Genomic DNA, 19046 nt, shown 5'->3' with positions numbered 1-19046 from the left:
TATGCCACTTGAATAGAGAGAGTATATTTGTGTATGTGCATTTTTAATTTTATTTTTGTATTTAAGATTTCATTTCCACGGGAGCTGTCGTATTACTGGGTCAGTTTCTTGCTACCTAACCACGTGTGGCTTAGTTCAAGTTTATTAACAATAATCCCTGATTAGGTTGCCCCTAATCGTCTTATATTCAGAGATTTGTCTATAACACAAACACATAACTGTTTATTTTGAGATTGTGGAAATCTAGGGCTACCTTGCTTGATCAAAAGCAGAATTCTGAGCTGCTTCTCACTGTGGTAAGTACAATCTTTAAAAAGAATACCACGGAGCAATAGCTTATTAAAATATAGTATATCTATTGTTTACTGTGTCTGTATTTATTTTGTCCTTCCCAAAGAGTATATCTGTTTTTTGTTTTTTGTTAATATTTATTAGGTTTTTCCAAATTGGTACAAAACACAAACAAAAAAAACAAACATGCACAAAAAATGACAAAAATACAAAAAACAAACGAACAAGACAAATGTAATTTTCATTACTTATTTCCATTAACTTATTTCCCGGACCTCCCCTCACCTCCCCCTTTTGTATTCCAATTCGAATTCTTAACTCAACAAATCCTTATTATAACTTATTATGACTTATTTTAACTTATTACTCGATCTTCACATTACAGCTGGAAACCAATTAATTTCTGTCCAACACCAATCTAACATTCATTAATTTTGCAATATTTCTGCAAATAGTCCTTAAATTTCTTCCAATCTTCTTCCGCCGACTCTTTTCCCTGGTCTCGGATTCTGCCGTGGAAACCAATTAATTTCTGTCCAACACCAATCTAACATTCATTAATTTTGCAATATTTCTGCAAATAGTCCTTAAATTTCTTCCAATCTTCTTCCGCTGACTCTTTTCCCTGGTCTCGGATTCTGCCGATCATTTCTGCCAGTCCCATGTAGTCGATCATCTTCATCTGCCATTCTTCCAGAGTGGGTAAATCTTGCGTCTTCCAGTATTTTGCAATCAGTATTCTTGCTGCTGTTGTCGCATACATAAAAAAGGTTCTGTCCTTCTTTACCACCAACTGGCCAACCATGCCCAGGAGAAAGGCCTCTGGTTTCTTCAAGAAGGTATATTTAAATACCTTTTTCATTTCATTATAAATCATTTCCCAGAAAGCCTTAATCCTAGGGCACGTCCACCAAAGGTGAAAGAATGTACCTTCAGTTTCTTTACATTTCCAACATTTATTATTGGGCAAATGATAGATTTTTGCAAGCTTGACTGGGGTCATGTACCACCTATACATCATTTTCAGAATATTCTCTAAGAGTATATCTGTATTATTGGGGGGTTTTGTGCATTGTTAGTTTTCCATATTCCCTCAGAAAAGCCACACTGGTGCAAGCATGCCAGAGGCTGATGAGAGCCAAAGTATATGGAAGGGACCAGCATAACAAAGGCGTATTACAAATTATGATCAAAGTCCTGCCTTGTCATTACTTTCAGAAAGCTTTTCTTCAGCTAGTCAGAGCAAAGTCGAGTATCACTGCTGCTTCAGGTGTGGTTTAAAAGTGACATCCTGAGACAGGGATGGGGAACCTTTTTTCTTTTTAGATAGAAGACCTTCCAGCAACCCCACTTGCCAGTGATGGGCAGGGCCAGAGACAGGGTGGAGAAATGAAGGTCAAGTTTAGCTATCCTCTGTCTAAGCAAGCAAGAATTCAAGCATACGTTCCACCCAGGTGAAAACACTTGAGGACGCTGCAAGAGAAGGGGCGAATGAAGGCGTCGTGACACCCGGGGCGGAGTGTTGCTACATAGGGCACATGTGCGACATCACTACGTACAACACATGGGCTGTACATAGTTTGCCGGCAGCAGTGCTCCAGCGCCATATGGACGGTGCCGGGATCCTCTGCTTGCAGCTACAGCCGCGAACGGAGGATCCTCCATTCGCAGCTGTAGCGGCAATGGAGAGATCCCACCACCATCCGTACGGTGCTCTAGCGACGGCGGGGGCAAACCACTATGTACAGCGCATGTGCGGCATCACTACATACAGTGCATGCGTTGTATGTAGAGATGCCACACATGCGCTGTACTTAGCAGTTTGCCGGTGGTGCCGCTCCAGCGCCGTACGGGCGGTGTTGGGATCCTCTGTTTATGGCTGTAGCGGTGACAGAGGGATCCCACGGCCATCTGTACAGCGCTCGAGTGGCACCGGCGGCAAACCGCTATGTACAGCACATGTGTGGCATCGTTATGGGCAACACATGCATGCGACACCAAACATGCTCTGTACATAGCGGTTTGCCGTCGGCGCCGGGATCCTCTGCTCATGGCTGCAGCCGCGAATGAAGGATCCTCCACATGCGGCTGTAGTGGCGCGATGGCTGCTCGTGCCACCACGCCTGGGCCACGGTGGCAGGGCAAGCACCCCGTGGGGTGCTGCCTTGTCACCCTCCCAGATGTGGAACCTGGGGCGCACTGCCCCCCGCCCCCCGTTGCGACACCACTGGTGAAGAGGGCTGTGTGGCTGGGGAGGAAATGTAGCCTGGAAAAAGTCCCAAGGGCCATGCAAAGAGATATCGAAGGCCACATCAGGCCTCACAGCCTGTGATTCCCTTCCCGTTGAAAAGTGGCACTGGTTAATCAATGGCTGCCCTGTTCTTCCTCTTGCAGGCAGGAGGGAGCCTTAGCTCAGCAGAAGAACACATGTTTTGCATGCTCTTCTAGTTAAAGGATCTCTAAGGGAAAGACGCATGCCTGAGACCTTGGGGTACTGCTGTCAGTGAAGGTATTTAATCATTTGGGTGTTGTTTTTAAAGGGAGTATAAGGCTATGATCAAGCCGTTAAACAGGCTTAAAACAATGGAGCAAGGAATCTGCTCATTAGGGATCATTAGAATCTCATTAGAATCTCTCCCTTCTACATTGCCAGAAAACATATGTGACAGTCAAACACCTATACTCTTTCATCCAAACAGTTTTCCCACCCACCCCTTTTCTTGTAGTAAATTCTCCCAAAGAAGTGGGTCTCTCAGCAGTGCTCTTTTCAGCTGAGCACCTAGACTAAATTCTCTATAAAGATCTTAAAGATTTCCCTAACCCTTCTCAGAAGTGGTAGGGTTAAGGATTTTGGAGGCTTTAATTAGCTTCATTCCAGAGTTTATATATTTCATGAGATTACTTTGAGGTGGCTAAACCTCCAGTTCAGCCGTTCCTAAGTACCTTGGGCTAATCTTCCACCAGAAGTGCTCATTGTTTGCCCCAAATTCCAGGAGCTTTATGGGAAATAAGTTAGCACATTCAAATCAAATCAGTGCACTAATGATTTCCTGTGAAACATGCCTACCTACAAGCAGCATTCAATAAGAATCTTTCGTTGCTCTGTTGTATATGTGACCTACAGCCCAATCCTTTACATGTTAACTCACAACTGAGGTCTCCTTGTCTAACTGTTTACCTCATGCTTTTACAGATTTGAAATGTTACAAATAAGTTGCAGCTGAGGGCCAACCTGAATAAAACATTGTAGGACAGGTAAGCCCCACCCCAAATTATTGATCACATGATGCGACACATGATGCGACACATGCACACCATTTGAATGACAATGCCCATCAACTTTTTTGGGGGTGGGGGAACTGGCCCCTATTTTATTTTATTTTATTTTATTTTATTTTATTTTATTTTATTTTATTTTATTTTATTTTATTTTTTTATTTTATTTTATTTTATTTTATTTTATTTTATTTTATTTTATTTTATTTTATTTTATGGGAGGGCGGGTGAAGGGACCTCAGCCCCTAGGAGTTGGCTCCTATGGCCATGTGATAAAACTCGGGTATCTCTTTTTTCCTTTTTGCTGTACGATTTTGGTGCGGCACTATGTAAACAACTCAACTGACATTCTGAGACTGGAAGGAAAGACCTAATAGGATGCCTAATAGGCCATTCAGCATCTTTTCCCCCCCTCCCTGCTTCCCCAAATACTTGTGAATTCTTTTTCATCCAAAGCTTCCAGAGCACTTTACAGACTTGGCAGCAGGCATTTATAGAATGACCTCGCCACAAGGGATGGTGTGTGTTTTTTCTCCCCCTCCTGCTTGGTTTGCAGTTAGTTTATGCCCTTAGGAATGAGACTTCATGCTCACTCCAAGATTTTAAAACACACTTACATAATCACAGCACTTCTTGTTAACTATTTAAGCATTCCACCCAGCCCTGTGACAAGACTATGCTGGTGTGTATATATAGGATGGTGAAGGAAATCTCTTTGTCCTCCTAACTTCCCATTCCTTAATATTTGCTCTGGGCTGATCCAAGATGCAAACCCCAGAATGCTAGTTTTATTGCCTGCTCCACCCTCCTGCTTATCTCCACTTCACATGGGTCACCAAAATAAGGTGTCACATCTGCAACATACCGGTACTTTTAAAGCACTCTTATACCAGTCATGGCTTCCACCAAAAGAATCCTGGGAATCCTGGGTGGTGAGAATTCTTAGGAGGTTCTTCACATACCTCCCTGACCAGATGTGGAAAATCTCCACATAGCCACACCTCTGTTCAGGTAAACACCATTTGCAAAGCATGAGTTTCTAGACACTAACTTGCTCTTTGTTCATGTTTTGACTTAATGCACAAAATAAGGAAGGTACTGGGTACGGGAGAGGCAAGTTAACCCTGTAGAGCCAGACATTTTGGGGGGCAAGATATTGGAAGTCTAGGGGAATCCTTGGGCCCTGGAAAATTATATTGCCAATACTCACAGCTCATAGGTTCCTAATTGCAGAACAAGACAGCAGTCAATATCTAACCTCCTTCTGCCTGCTTGCTTCCAAAATCTCACTGATTGCCTAAGAAAGTGGTTCAAGCAAACCTCCTAGCCAGATTTCAGAGCTGTCTTTAGCTGACGTGACTCAACTTTAGACTTGGTGTCGGCTGTCCTATGGTATCAGATGACATTCTGCTTTTTGTTTTGTTTCTACCTCTCTTGTCCCTAAAGAGATGTCTTCTTTCCGCTCCCTTTGTACCAGCAAGTGTCTGATAGTCACTTCTGACATTGTCAGGTTGATTTATCTTAACTGGACCAGAAGAATTTTCTGCAACACTTCCCTTTTGGGATGTCTCATTGTGCCCTGTAACAATAACTTTCCGCATCCTTTTCAGTTGGGACCTCAACAGGGTTGGAAGATGGAAATGCATTCCTAACCCATTACAGCTTCCCATTTACTGAGACCCTGGCTGCGTGTTACCTCATCACATGAAACTGTTCTGAAGAAGAGCAAGACTCTGACTGTTGAGAATTATGTAGGTTCTTCAAGGAGAAAGTTGGAAGGGATTGTAGACCCATTGATCACCTTTCTCCAGTATTCATTCATGCTTGTCGTAGCTCCACTGACCACCTTTCTCCGCTGTTGATACTTATCTCTCTCTCAGTTAGTGGCTATTTTTTCCAAGGAATTGGGAAGAGCAACCACAATCAGCTGCCAATGAAAGAAAAGATAAAGAGATGGAACAGATAGCTATACAATCCCCTCTAGTTTCCTCTGGCTGTCTTTGAGGGAGCCATTAGAATTCTCAGTAGTCAGGTCTGGTCTATACAAGCAACAAAAGGCCTCTCAAAGAAAGGGGCTGTGAGACTGCACCCAGGGCCCCATTCCACAGTTATGTGACATTGGCCCCCATCTTGATGTGGCATGGCTTCCCCTGGGGGCATGCAAAAAGGACCCTGTCATGTGTATCCTGGAACTGTGAAGTCACTAAGGTCATACCCTCACTAGTGTCATGTCCCTATTTTCTCCAATGAAAATAGGAACATCCTAAGGTAAAGTGGGACATTCCATGATTAAACCAGAAAAATATTGTAAGTGGGGATTGGGGGGAGAGAGAGAGACATCTCAAACTGTTACATATTGTACCCAAAGGGATTTTTTTTTCTCTTACTCACTTTCTGGCAGGTGCCCCACATTTGATTCCCAGTAAAATACAACAGAACCATTTTTAATATGTATTTTTAAAGCATTCAAATAAATGGCAACAAGCACAATATCATGGGGAGCCAGACTTGAATATTCAAAAATGATAAACACACACATGAAATGAATGGACTTGGGAGCTTGTGTCTGCCTACCGAGTTGTACTTGATCATAGATAAAATGCAAGCTCCCAAGACTTGAATGCCTGTAGACGTGTCAGTGGCTGCCACAGCAGCATTTAGCGTTCGGAAACCTTAAACTGCAGTTTGACAGAGGGCAGCTAACTGCCAAGTATGAATTTGCTCATGCACCTAATGGGGCATTTGAATGCCACCTGCGCCCACCTCACTCCTGCCAAAGTAATAATTCCAAACATATGATATAAACTATAATTCTTCCATCCCCAGTTCTGTTTACTGTGTTTCACAGAATTCAAGCGGCTGCTATAGGGATATCTTTATCCTGGCAGCATCCTACTTTCCCACTGAATTTGAGAAGTTAGCATCTCTCTACTCAAGACTCAAACATTACAATTCTCTTAGGTGTTATCTGCGAGATGGCCCAATCTGAAACAGCTACTGACCAACAGCAGAGGTGCTATTTAAGAGGGCCAAAGGATATGGAGCTAGAAAAAATGGCCTCTCCTTTTTTGCAAAATCCTACACATATTGACTCAGCAAGCAAATCCTGCTGTGTACTGTGAGGCTTGCTCCTACATAAGTGTGACTAGAATCAAATCTTGAATCCTGAATATATCTCAAAGCAGGCATCTGACCCCCTCCTTTGGTAATCCTCATAGAACTCTAATTAATGGTTGCCATTAATTTGATTTTGAACTGATTTTAGAATGAATTTATTTTAGAATACTGTGTTACTTTTATTGTTGTTAGCCGCTCTGAGCCCAGCTTCAGCTGGGGAGGACGGGATATAAATAAAATATTATTATTATTATTATTATTATTATTATTATTATTATTATTATTATTATTTCACCCATGTGAAATGATCCCCCTACTGATTTCAAGCAACAGTTAGGGAATAAACCCCAAATCTAGCTCTGGCCCTCCATCTACTTTGGCACTCCTGGTCCTAATAATGTCATACCATCAACAGCTCATTCACCTGCATGCTTTCAGCAGATTACATCAGCCAAAAATGCATGCATCTTCCACAAGAAACAGCTGCCTCCTACTTGTTCCACTGTATTCCTGTTTTGTATTCTAGCTGCTCATACCTCAGGCAGGCAACGCATCATACTTATTTACTCATGTCTGCACTCCAGTTATTTGCCATTGTCCATTCTCCACCCTGTGGAACCCAATCCAATCACTACTATGTAGAGTTTCATATGGAAAACTATTCAGCAGGTACAAAATCACATCAGTCCTTGCGTTCACATTCATGCACCTTTTCTTTGGATTTGGATGGTGGTTAGGCTACAGGTTACAACAGCAGCTAGGGCTGAAGGCCCAGCCAGCATTAATTCTGCTGCAATGGTGCTGTCAGTACAAGACTTCCGGGCAGAAGTCCATGGCTCCCCTCTGCAGAAAGAGCAAGAAGGCCCCACCCCCACTATAGTACAGCTGGCTTGCCACAATCTGGATTGAAGTAATACACCTAAGAGCACTTCCCTGCAACACACACAAATAGCACCAGAGTCCAGAGTCTAAAATTATCTACATTGCACCACTGCTCTGTTTCCTGCAGTTTAAATCCCCCATGAATCAGGCACACACAAAGCACTTTTTAACCCTTTCCTGCTAAGCACAAACAACAAATTCTTCCCTGATTCTGCCTGGGTCCTTGTATACAAGAGTAAGCAGCCAAAATGCATTAAAGGAAACCTCTGCCAACAGTGTTGCTACTCTTGGGAAGACAGGCTTAAGAATCCTTTGCCTGTAGGCCAAAGTTTATTTTACATTAAAAGCACTTCCAACATTATTTTCAGAGCAATAAGGAAAACGTATTTTCCATATGTGCCATGTCAGGTTGGATTTACACCATCTTTGGAACTGGTACAAATGTATAATGGATGTGAAGTGTCAATTATTTTTCTGCCATGATTTTGGTTTGTTACTTTTTATGGAAAGGGGATCTTCGTCAACAAGATGTGTCCCACTTTACCAGTTGTGCACTAAAGACACATGCCAGCTGGATGATAGCACTGAAAAGCGGTTGTTTCCGCATGACAACCGATTAGATCCAATGCCCATTCAACTGTGTCAAGTTCCATTCCATCCTTTTTCAACACAGTGGTCTTAGTCTAGCAAAACTCCTCATATGACACAGCAAGAGGTTATGTTTATTTCATAAATTTATACACTGGTTGATTGTTTGTTGGGGGGATGGGACGACTCAAAGCGGATTTTAAATACAGTGGTATCTTGATTGTCGAACGCCTTGGTTGTCAAACAAATCGGCTCCCGAACACCACAAACCCAGAAGTGAGTGTTCTGGTTTGCGAATGTCCTTTGAAAGTCGAACAACCAATGTGGTTTACACGGCTTCCAATTGGCTGCAGGAAGCTCCTGCAGCCAATCAGAAGCCTTGGTTTTTGAACCATTCCAGGAGTCAAAGAACTCTCAGAACAGATTAAATTCGAGAACCAAGGTACCACTGTCCATGTACATGGGGCAGAGGGTTCCATCCATTATCATTAGTTCTTCTCACACCAATTTTGACATTTCACCTGGCACTAGCGGAGATAGGAGATGACAACTTGTGTTTTCAGTTCTGAGGGGCTTCAGAAACCTATGGGGGACTGAATTGAAAGGGGCACAGGAAGTGTGCACAGATTCTACTGACATAAATGAGTCCGTTTACACCAGCCTTCCTCAGTCAGGTGCACTCCAGATGTTTTGGACAACTTTCATCAGCATGGCCAATGGTAAGTGATGATGGGAGTTGTAGTCCTGCATCTATAAGGCACCAGGTTAGGAAAAGCTGTTATACCTACCAGACATGATTTTTTGATCCCTTGTATAGGAATGGGAAACCTGGCTCAGGAAATAAGTATAATATTTTGTGTTAATTAGCTGTGGATGGTGAATGGTAGCGAATAAGCAAAACAAATAAAATACCACAGAAATGCATTTGGTAGGGTTGCCATTCAAACAGTGAAAATCTGGACAGAAAAGTTGTTGTGGTATTCCAGATGTCTGGGAAATTCCAGCCGTATGGTAACCCTACATTTGGATTGTGACGGTCTTCCCCACCAAAGAGATTTTCAAAGATTAATTTCAAAATAAACATTTTATGTAATTCAGAAGACACATGCCAGTATTACATACCGTATTTTTTCAACCTAAAAGGAGCTTACAGAAAGTAATTTGTCTGTCCTTTTTTTCTCTCTCCCTTTAATTAGCAATATAATTAATTTGAATAGTTCATTCTCAAGGAGGATGTACTGAATTGTGAGCAAACCTAAGTGAATGTTTACTAGATAACATGCATTAAACAAGCCATGAACAATAGCTTCATCAACAATAGCACAAAAACATTATGGAACTCTGCAGCATGGTGTAATGCAGCTGTCCAAAAATAAAAATAAAAGACTCAAAATTGCTTGAAATTTGGAGATATCACAATTTAGTAGCCACAAAATAGTGAGGGATGTTGTTTTGTTTGTTACTATGTTGTTTATTTCTGTGTTTTTATATTGTAAACCACCTGTGACTCTCAGATGAAGGGCAGTACAGTGGTACCTCAGGTTAAGTACTTAATTCGTTCCGGAGGTCTGTTCTTAACCTGAAACTGTTCTTAACCTGAAGCACCACTTTAGCTAATGGGGCCTCCTGCTGCCGCTGTGCCGCCGGAGCACGATTTCTGTTCTCTTTTTTTAAAAAATAATTTTTATTAACTGGCCAATCACATCAAATTAAATCACATCATATAAATTCCGAATTACAAAGCCAAATTTTTAAATTTTGTTGGGGGAACCCATACTTCAAGATCCAAAGGGGAATTCAGATCATCTTCTTATTACTGCGTTAATGTCCAAATCAGTCCCAATCAGTCCAAACAAAGTTCATAATTCTATCCAGTCTTATCTTGGTGTTGCCACATCATATCTTGTTCGTATAATTTCTCTTTTTCCTTTACGATCTCTTCTGTTAGTCTCCTTAAGCCGATAGCAAGTGTAATAATCCTGTGTGGATTTCCCGTTCCTTCACTAAGTCCAGATGGTTTCCATATATCTCCTTCGTAGATAACATCACTTTATCCATCGTAAATTTTGGCATTTGTCGTTCTTAAGTCCCACCGAGGAGTTGATTCACGATATGTAAACAACTCTATTTCTCTCTTTCTCCTCCCAGACCCAAGAGCTCCCACAATGCCTCACAAAATGGCGAACGGCATTTTTTCCTGACTGCGTCACTCCAAAACTCTTAGCTTTCCAGCTTCATCTTGAAACATTGGTTTGGATCGAAAGTTTACCTCCACACAGCCTTAAATCCACAGCTTAAGTCCTTAATTTCTGACTCATTAGGGGAGGGGGATTCTTGTTAAATCACATAAAAAGGTAGAGGCAGGTTTTTCCCCCCTCAGTCATTACCGTATCTTGATGTTCTTCTCGTATTTTATTGTTGTCTTGTTATCAGAGATCTCTTCTGTCAGCAGTATTTACTCCCCTTTTTCCTTGATGTATGTGCAATTAATCATGTCCAAATTATTTCTTTTAAAGATCATTGCAACCAGCGGCGCGAATCGGGGACGGCGTCGAGGAGTGCCGAAAATCCCACAGGAGGGCTTTGTGCCTAGTGCCCCCACCCCCACAAATTCGGGGGTGGTATAGGGCACAGCAGGCAAGGGCCGTCCCCCCCCCCATAATCCTGGGGGGGGGTTAAGGAGGCTAATTACCCCCATCATAGCCTCCAAATTACCTCGTGTGGGTCGGAGAGATGTTATTGTCAGCCATCTTCCGATGCACCACCTAGTGGCCCCCCGATTTCTGTTCTCATCCTGAAGCAAAGTTCTTAACCCGAGGTACTATTTCTGGGTTAGCAGAGTATGTAACCTGAAGCGTATGTAACCTGAAGAGTATGTAACCCAAGGTACCACTGTACAGAAATTTAATTGTTATTACTAATAATGAAGTAAGGTTTTCAGTGGCAATCAGGCAAATGGGTACCACTATGGGCACAATTTAAGTATGCGCCAGCAATATACATACATGATGATGATCATAAGTTTCTTATTTATACCCTGCCCATCTGGCTGGGTTGCCCCATCCACACTGGGCAACTTCCAACACATATAAAAACATAACGGTAGCAATATTCAGGTATTATATCAGGGTTTTTACCTTTCGTGGCCAGTGGGCACATTTGGAACTTTGATGGCTGCCATGGGAGTGTAGCATAACATAAAATGGTTGCCATGGGAATGTGGGGCAATACAAAATGGCTTCCACACCTAAAGGAGCAGACAAAGAGATAGGACCACAAATTAGTGTGGGCACGTGCAACAGGGAACAGGTGCCTACTTCAGCCAATGAAACACTCAAAAAAAGAAGCTCTGTGTACCTCTTCTTTGTTCGGAACAGAAAAGAGAGTGTCCACTGAATATGCTGGCATCCACTGAAATGTGGGCTTATTTAAGAGAGGGTTTTATGTATGAAAGGCTGAGCCAGTGCAAACAGGAACGGTGCAGGAAGAGCAAAGAATCTTTCACACAATGTAGATTTTTGAGGGGATACGTAATTAGACATTTCTCAGGCACCGCAGGAGATACCAGCAGGCACCCTGGCACCATGCTGGCGGACCCTACATTAAGTTCTCTGTGCTGAAATAAAGCTGCATGGGGGAAAGGGGGGGGGTGCACGCCACTGCCAATGTCCTCCTCCCCACCAGCTTCACTTCCCGTTGTGTAAAAGAGGCATCTAAGAACATTCCGCATTTCCAATAGAAGCCTCTGTGCTGATGCATTCAGCTGAATGCAGTTTGAAGACTCAGAGTCAAAGGTGAAGCCACCAGTTACAGGGAACTCCCATGCCACCCTCAGTGAGTTTGATTTAACACAGATAACCATGCATAAATATGGCTGTGGAGAATATACTGTATTCAATACCGGAACCATTGTCTATCAGATGGGTCAAGCTGAAAGGCTTAGAATGATGCAGTTATAATGCAGCACCAAACCTGAGCATGAAGAAGGGTGAGAAATTAGTCTTGAATGTGGCAGCAGGGGTCCATCTGTTCAATTTCTGACGTATTATTTATCATACTAAAGTAGGTCATTTTTAATCGTGCTTCTCCATTCCTTCTAGCTCACAGGAATATACATCATGCCTTCTCCTTGCTAAGAAAAAGAAGAAAAATCAATAAAGGCTAAATAAAATTTAAATCAGGATGTTCCAGTTTGACACACACAAGAGAACTGAAGGTCTAAGAGTGCCAGTATTGTCAGTACAAAAGCGTTCCTGATAGGCCTGGGCATACAACTCTAAGTGAAATCTAAGGAGCTCAAGCTGGGATTTTCTGCTTTTGCCATGACCCAGCTGCCCTTTGCTTCTGGCTGAATTTAAAAGCAAACCTATCAGATTTGCACTTTCTGAAACAATATGCAAACTAAAACAAAAAGAAAAAGAAACAAACAACCATTGTTTGCAATTCACACTGCAGAATTTTGCAGTGCAATTTTATGTTCAAGTAACCTGTACAAAAATACATATACTAGGGTAAAGAGTGCATAAAAATGCATATATCAGTGATGCAACATACAAAGGTATCTTACATTAAGGGAAATTGTTTTGCAAAACATGTTTATTAGGCAAAATTTCCTAGAAAAATGTTTGCATTGGGAGAAATTTGCACCAAATTGGTGATGAATTTCCATGAGCACTTAAAGCAATCTGAGGTATCCTATCGCCCCAGGGATACACTTTCAGGGGCCATAGGATTGCAATCTAAACAGTTTGTGTTTTGTTTTCTGGTTTATGTAGCCCTGACGAAAATAACATAATGTATTTTATTTTATACACCATGAGCTTTGGAATGATTCCTTCTTGTTGAAAATTGTTTAAACAACATCAATATCTCTGGCAACACTTGCTGCAGATGTATGCAATGACAACAGCTGAAGACCTGAGAAAACCACTTTGTATATTCTAAAACAGGGGTCAGCAAACTTTTTCAGCAGGGGGCCAGTCCACTGTCCCTCAGACCTTGTGGGGAGCCAGACTATTTTTGGGGGGGGGGATGAACCAATTCCTGTGCCCCACAAATAACCCAGAGACACATTTTAAATAAAAGCACACATTCTGCTCATGTAAAAACACCAGGCAGGCCCCACAAATTACCCAGAGATGCATTTTTTTTAAAGGACACATTCTATTCATACAAAAACACGCTGATTCCTGGACCATCTACGGGCCAGATTTAGTTTTAGAAGGTGTTTGGGCCGGATCTGGCCCCCGGACCTTAGTTTGCCTACCCATGTTCTAAAACGTATCTGATCAATACAAACCAAAACACTACACATGCAGAGGTTTCCTGTTTTGCTCATCTGAAGGCAAAAGCTCCTTCAGCTGCATGTCTGAGCTCATGATGGAGGATGGTGAAGCTATTGCCTTGATCCAACAAGTGAAACACATGTGTTTACCAGAACTGGGAAGACCTGAGCCAGCGGGCAGAAGCCCCACTGAAATAACCTTCAAAACCACGTGTGGACTGAACCCAGTTCTTTTCCTGAACTGATTACTGGTGCTCTTCAAAACCGTTTGATAAGGCCTCATGTTTGCACTCTCATGTTCACCTTTTAGACCCTTGTTGCCATGCCCCAAGAGACACATCCGCAGCACCTGTTTGCACATGATCTTCCCTCTGCTGTACGGGAGCCACAGTTCATTGCTTATTTACATACACCCCACAGAGATGCTTTCATCAAACCCCAAAAACACACACAACCATGCCTGCTGTTGTGTATCTCCACTTCCACAGACAAAATGGGTGCTATCAGAAACAGGTCTTAAATTCCAAGTCCCTGAGTGGGTCAGCTGCAGTCAAATGCTGGGTTTACATCCAGATGCAGCGGATGTTGTACAGTTCCCCTTTGCTTCTCTTGCCCAAGATGCTCTTGGCAGAAAGATGGGCCTCAGGTGGGCAACTGGGATGAGCACTGATTAGCTGGAAGAGGTAAAGAGATTTATACATCCAATATAACGAAACCTGTATGATCCTGTATAACTTGCTCGTTGCTAATCTCCTTCCAACTGTGCTTTGGCACGGAACACCAAACCTACTCCAGCCCAATATGCAGCTCTGTATATTTCTCTGGTAATTAACCTTGACAATTTGAAGTGTACAGCTTCAGCCTGGGTATCATGCTCGTTCCTACCCTCTGTTGCTAAAATAAAATTATATCTTTGCTCATCCATTCATTTTACATGTAGAAAGACAGATGGTTCCTCTGGATTGTTCCGTGCTGCAACAGATGCCGTAATTGAGGGATGGAAAACTCTGCCAAATTAATTAGATACCCTTACCAATTTGGATGGAAAGGACAGTGCATTACCATTCCGTGCTGTAGAGCTTCTGACACATTGGGGTTATCTTTGTTGAATTTGCAGGTTTCCTTGGGAACTCTTCCCATTGTTCAAAGTGGGACTAGAACCGCTTGCATCATGAGGGATTTGCCAGGTGCTGAACGGTGAAGACGCAAGAGCAGCAAAACGAAGGAGAAGGGAGAATTGGGGGACAAAAGCAGAAGTGTATCCAAGTGTTTATAGAAAAGTCAGTGTATCCTCACTTCCATTCATCCATTAAAAAAACAGGTAAGGAAACGGACCATTGTTATTCTAATGAGCAAAATGCCCTTCTCAGTATGATGGGCAGGGAGGATGTGAGGAACTGGGTAATACATGGACCCCTAAGTGTGCACACATGTGCAGAGGGTTCCTCTGCAATCCTTAAAAAGGAAGCAACACCCAAAGGTGGCTTCAATTCAGATCCTCTTCACTGCACGGTGCTATGCAAAAAAGTAAATAAATTCGGTCAAAGTGGCCTAATGAGCAAGACCATCATAGAAGAGAGAGAAAGCTGACTTAGAATGGAGCATCAACTTTTACACTCAAACCAAGGGGAGAATAGAAAACAATAAAGAAAAAAACGTGGTCTTCTTAAATAAAAAGAGCCCCGTTGGATCAGATCAATGGCCAACTAGTCCAGCATCCTCTTCTTGCAGGGGCCAAGCAAACTGCCTCCAACAATGGAAGGACAACATAGTCATTTTGGTTTGTAGCCATATGCTAGCTCACCCTGCCGTCTCTGAGAAATGTATTACTGCAATAATTTTATCAAAGAAAACCAGTTATTTATTAAAATATTTATATGCTGCTGCATCATAAAAAAATAATAATCACAGGGGTTTACAATATAAAACAAAAACCAGACAGCAAAGCCATAAAAAGTTAAAAACAAGTTAAAAGCAATAATAAATAAGTAAATAAATAAATCTATAGACAATTGTGGGGATGTACTCTTAATGGCCTGCCTAGGGCTGGCAGAATACAAAAGTTATCAGCAGGTGTTTAAAAGGTGGCACTGAAGGAGCCAATGTGTATCTATTGGCAGAGTCTTCCACAGCTGATAACACGAAAAGCTTGGTTTATCACTGTTGTCGGTTGACAACCCCAATTCAGGGAACCATCAGAAAAAGTGACGATAATTCATGAAGCAAAACATCTTTTTTCAAGCAAAGACGCAATTCATGTGAGATTGAGAAAGCATTACAACTTGAACCTGGTTTTAAGTATTGCTGAGTTCAAGCTGCATCAATTCAGAATATGACTAGGCCAAACTGACTCCATTCCACTTTCTAAGAATGACCGCTCCTCACTTAAAACGCGGGGCGCCCTTTGCGTGGACGCGTGCAGCCCTGGATCTGGAGTGGCCCCATCAGCATAGGCTTTGCCTTCCCTCAGGTGGGATACCTGGAGGTCCCCGCCAACCCCAGTGAGTTGTCCAATCCCACCTGGGGGAAGCGTTGCCAGGGAAACCAGGCCAGGTAGGGGAGGGATTACCTGCCCACACAATAGAGGGTGGATCTTACCTGGTAATCCTCACTTGGCTCCAGAGCTTCTCCCACCCTACCCACCCTCAGTTAATGTCTTCTTTTGCAGCTTAACTTTTCTTCATAGGTTTTGCAGGTTAACCTTTCTCCACAGGTATGCGGGCGCTGCTACGATAAGGTCGCTGTTGACGGGCTGGAAAGGAATTTCCCTGCATTGGCAGGTTTCGCCTTTCCCGTAGCAAAACGTCACAACTTTGGCGGTATCAGGCCTTGGGCGGAATCCTTTAGTCCATCTTCCTCTTTGAGGCGGCGATACCAGAGTTCCCCGTTAAAGGGGTTTTTGAAGGGAGGCTTTGGCCGTACGCCGAAAGGTCGTCATTGCTCTCCCCTGCAGCGGCGTCAAGGGGGGTGGCTATCTCTGCTTGAACATATGTTCTCCAGAGCCGGCCCATCCCTCCCCCACACACACACTGGATAACCCTGATGCTCCCTAGGTCCCCGGCTGGGGACTGGGGAGGGAGAACGCCCAATGCCTGAGCCAAGGTCTACCCACATTTGAAATTTAATAAAGTTATGGCCAATTTAATCCCATAGCACGTTGTCTAGAGTCGTTATTTCACATGACGGGGGGGGGACCACTCGGGATCTGGGGACTCCGCCTGTCCACGCAAACAAATACCCCTCTCATATTATCAGTTATTACTCTTCTACAGGACTGCTTTGACACACGGGAGCTGGCAAAGGGGAAATGACACAGCAGTTTGAAGGATAGTGTCAGGGGCTCAGGAGCAGAAGCACAGGGAAGAGGGGAGATGGAGAGCGAAGGGGAAGAATCTGAGGGCAGCGTAGGAGAAGATGACAGTGGCCCGAGAGATTCCATGAGCCTCTCCAGCGAATCGGAAGATTCACAGAAGGGGGCGCCGGTGGCCAGGGCAAGGGGGGTCCCAAGGGGGACACCCCAGAAGCAAGGGGCCAGCGGGGACTCCCAGAACAGCAGTTGGAAATCAGGACCAGCTTCCCCACCAGAGCATAGTGGGGGGGGAAGAGTCCCAGGTATCGGGAGTAGCGTCTCCCCCAGCAGGGAGAGAAGAGGAGTCAGGGCTGACCACGCCTCCATCGGAGAGTCAGACAACGGAGGGGAGGTCAGATCTGGCCAGTATCCCGGAAGAGGGAAGCAGTGACAGAAGTAGTGTAACGGTCAGGAGGAAGGTCACTGGGTTGGCGCGAGAGGCAAGTTCAAATGTACAGGAGCGCGGGACAGCAGAGAATCAGGATTGGGAACCGGGTACTAAAGCCCGCCGGAGGCAGGGGGAAGAGTTAAGCGACAGCGTCAGAGGAGTCCAGAAAGGGGAATGCCCCAGCGGGCAGGAGGACCCAGAGGAGAAGAGAGCAGCGGAAAAGGTGGAGCAGGGCTAGGATCTTAAACTGGTGTCAAAGGGGAGGAGATTCAGACGGGACTTCGCCGGTCTAGGGTTTAAGACGTGGAGCTGCACGCTGCGGCTTTAAAATGGAAACTGAACTTCAATAAAGACTTTTGTACATAACGACAGCCTGGCGTTGGTCCTCTGTGAGCTGGGACCTAGGGGCAGCTCTGACAGATAGCTATTGCACTAATGGGAAGACTGGAGGGTTCTCAACACTGGCATACTGGAACAAGAACTAGTATTAAGGGACAAACTTCACCTATTTCAGGATATGTGTGATTCTTCTTAAAAGCAGCCATGTGGTGAAGGGCCATTTGGATCAGGGCAGGCAATTTCCCAGTGCAAAACATCTCCCTCCCGGTGCATGCTTTCATAATACATGCTATGGCTCTGATCTCAAACACCATGCTTCGAAAAGGTGCATTTGCTTTTAGGGAAAGAAGGAGACATCGGGAGATCCAGGCATGGAGCTTATTAGTTTGAGCCAAAGACAGTTGTACACAGGACCATGATGACATGAATTAGGATACCCAGAATTTTAAGGGAAGGACCCAGGTTCGATAACCTATGACAAACCTTGGAGAGCTGCTGCTAGCCCCTGTTAGGAACAGTGGGCCAACTCTGGATGGAGAAGTTTCCTATGCTTAGGCCGATGGCAGGTCTACTTATTACCAGCGCCACTTAATAGGCCCCTCAAAACAATACATGGCAATGTTATGTGTGAAGACTGCCAGATGGGTCCCATCAGTTGTTTTGACTGCTTTTATACTTCTAGCAGCTACTACTAAGAGTGCCTGGTGGAGAATGTCTACATGATGTGGGTCCAATTTGCTACATATAAAACCTTCATGGGAACCAGTCACCATACAGAGGTTGTTTCAAGTAGTGCTCAAGAGTCAGAGAACGGTGGCTGATGATGTTTATAGGCACAATATGTGCTTCCCCCAAAGCTTTCTGTTTTCCACAGACTAATGACTTATTGGTCCGAAATGCCTTTAACTATTAGCATCAGGTGCATGCTTCTGCAACAGAGTATAGTGTCATTTAAATAAATCTCCTCACATATGAAAGTACATTTTAGGCAAGTTTGGGTCATTTTGTCTCAAGTTCTTTGCAGGACTTTCCCCCCCCCCCCTTCATAGAAAGAGACTAGAAAGGGTGCAAGAGAAACTTAATAGCAAGAGACAGCCCTGTCACAAAAATTAGTCACTCTGCAAGGGTGGTTTTCTCCCCATTCTGTCGCCATGCCAGATAGATATAGAAAACAGCATATAAGAAGAATGCGGTCAAACTTTTGACTGTTGTAACTTTAGGTTAGCTTTTTTTCTAATAAGTTTCAGACGGGTTTTTGAAGCCCTCTGTTAAAACTACCCTATCAAATTTGCGGTGTTTCTTAGAATAGGGAGAAAGAACATAAATGATTGTGTCTTGTAGGAATGTAGGACTGCTCAAGTCATGGAAAGCATGCCATAGACAAAGAAATGGAAGGTTTTTGTGTGCACCTAGAAAGAGCCTAAGGTTGGTTCACCTCAAGATAGATTTCTGCCTCTGTTTTCTTGTGGTGTAGTCGCCCTGATCATGGCCCAGCTGAGGGTGAACACCAGTAACTGACAAAGGTGCATATA

General features: G+C 43.6%; 2 long non-coding RNA genes across 4 annotated transcripts in view; one reads left to right on the top strand and one right to left on the bottom strand.

Moving 5' to 3' along the window:
- The window catches only part of LOC307214323, a 25529-nt gene extending 10956 nt beyond the window's left edge, over nucleotides 1-14573 (bottom strand). Inside the window, exons 1-4 of one of the 2 annotated variants that reach the window (XR_013837912.1) lie at nucleotides 14472-14559; nucleotides 13899-14112; nucleotides 12127-12286; nucleotides 11292-11401 (exon numbers count right to left, since the gene is read on the bottom strand). This is a non-coding gene — a long non-coding RNA (uncharacterized lncRNA). Of the gene's footprint in view, nucleotides 1-11291; nucleotides 11402-12126; nucleotides 12287-13898; nucleotides 14113-14471 lie in introns of both variants that reach the window. The other variant, XR_013837911.1, reaches the window with a different exon arrangement.
- On the top strand, nucleotides 12282-19046 carry LOC307214419. 2 transcript variants are annotated; one of them, XR_013838062.1, is made up of 3 exons: nucleotides 12282-12384; nucleotides 14556-14759; nucleotides 18856-19046. It is a non-coding gene; the product is annotated as an uncharacterized lncRNA (long non-coding RNA). The 2 variants fall into 2 exon arrangements; XR_013838063.1 differs by lacking the exon at nucleotides 18856-19046 and adding an exon at nucleotides 17856-18819.

This window comes from Podarcis cretensis, assembly GCF_951804945.1.
Source record: "Podarcis cretensis genome assembly, chromosome: 4".
In the NCBI taxonomy this organism is placed as follows: Eukaryota; Metazoa; Chordata; class Lepidosauria; order Squamata; family Lacertidae; genus Podarcis; species Podarcis cretensis.
The sequence above is the reverse complement of the archived record's forward strand: the minus strand, read 5'-3'. Positions and strand labels throughout refer to the sequence as shown.